Source organism: Poecilia reticulata, linkage group LG15 (genome assembly GCF_000633615.1).
Source record: "Poecilia reticulata strain Guanapo linkage group LG15, Guppy_female_1.0+MT, whole genome shotgun sequence".
NCBI classification, from domain to species: domain Eukaryota; kingdom Metazoa; phylum Chordata; class Actinopteri; order Cyprinodontiformes; family Poeciliidae; genus Poecilia; species Poecilia reticulata.
The window spans coordinates 17,288,256-17,290,077 of NC_024345.1; positions in this window are offsets into that span (position 1 = coordinate 17,288,256).

The following is a 1,822-nucleotide window of genomic DNA, read 5'->3' on the forward strand; positions in this document are numbered from 1 at the left end:
ATCTATCTATCTATCTATCTATCTATCTATCTATCTATCTATCTATCTATCTATCTATCTATCTATCTATCTATCTATCTATCTATCTATCTATCATCGATACTTTTAACGTTTCCACTTCCGACACTTCACGGCTACACTCTAGTGTATCCCAAAGTTACCGTGGCAACAGCTAACACTGCTCTGTGCTCTGATTCAAAAACAACTGTTGAGCACAGGAGGGCTCTAAAGTGTCTACTATATTCATAATTCATGTGATGTTGAACGTATTACCGCGGCTTCATTTGAAGCGCCGTTTGCCTGTTTCTCCCCAGCTGAAATTTGAAACACACGACATTGGACTAGTTTGTGTTACCAACGATTTTCACCGGCAAAAAATAGAGCTCTGGATCAATAAATGTTGGCCATGGATCTTTGTGTTTGATGTGGGCTCGCTCTGTGGGCATCTCTTGGTTTTTCTGAGTTGGCGTTTTGGCACGGATTTGAAAGCGGACGAGGGTTAGAATCCTAAATGGCTGATGAATGGCCGCTCTGTTTGCATTATGCTGTTTGAGTCCACGGCCCTGTCAGTGCTACTGTGTGCAGACCGATACCATGAACACAGCACACTGCTCCGTTATAGCAGAATTTATATTCATTTGCCTTTCATGTGGCCCTCATCCCAAAAAAAGGTCCACGCATACCACCGATGTTGGCTCCCTCTGTCATCCACTGCAATACTTTACAGGCATTCAGTAAAGGCATTTTTCTCCACCCATATTTGTAAAGTTAGCCTGAATTCAACATCACAAAAGAAATATGTAACATTTGGAATGTAGTGTTAAACATTTTTGCCTTCATGTAAAACGCATTATGAGAAGGAGATCTCTGAAACAAGGCAAAACGGGAAGAAAACCTGTTAGATGCTGCAACAGACTGGAGAACGGCGTCATTTTACGTTCTAGCATGAAAACAACCTTAAACGCACATCCAGAGCAAGAAAACATCTTAGATCAGCGCTTCTCAATCTTAGTGCTTATATGCATTGTGTGTGTGATTTTTTTTTTTACTCTCCTAAAGATGCATTGGCAGCTCAGTTAAGTTTACCTGTGGCAAACTGGGGCTACAAAGGCAACACACCTGTGTACACAATTCTCCACAGTTCATGGTGTCACAATATGAAGAGTGAAAGTGGAAAAATGAACATGTCAAAAGCTTTGAGGGGCCCCAGATGAAAAAGTGACACTGGTACTGGAACTATTAGACACTTCCAAGAAGTGTTCATCCGTCCAACACTGTTTCTCTGAACCACCACCCAGCCTCTCCCTCAAACATTCACCCTTCTCCCTCCTTTAACTCACACTCATCCCACTCATTCCTTTCATATGTATCAATCCTTCCTTTTCGCCCCCTCGCCTCCTTGTTTTTCTGGTATTAATCATGAAGATCTCCCATCTGAGCCAAATCAGAGCGCCTTCAGATTTATCTGGACTCCCCCCTCCCTCCATACTTCAGCATGCCTCATTAGATGAGTAAACTCCCACTGCTGCAGAGCAGCTCTATAGCGCATTACTCATTTAAATACATCATTAAGAAATTGCCTACTTGGAACCAACAAGGTCCTTATTTCTTCTACCTGTCTTATGTAAGGATTTATTTACATTTGCTGCATTTGAAAGTTTTAAAATGAGCTGAAGCTTGCTTTACTATTCTTATTATTCAGAGATAAGTATTGATACTGATAAGGTTTGGTTTCAATTTTTTTGGAAATTGAGTTTTCAAAAAAAAAAATGTGGGGGAAACTTTATTTCCCAAAAAAAGCTGAACTAGAGAGATAAATCGA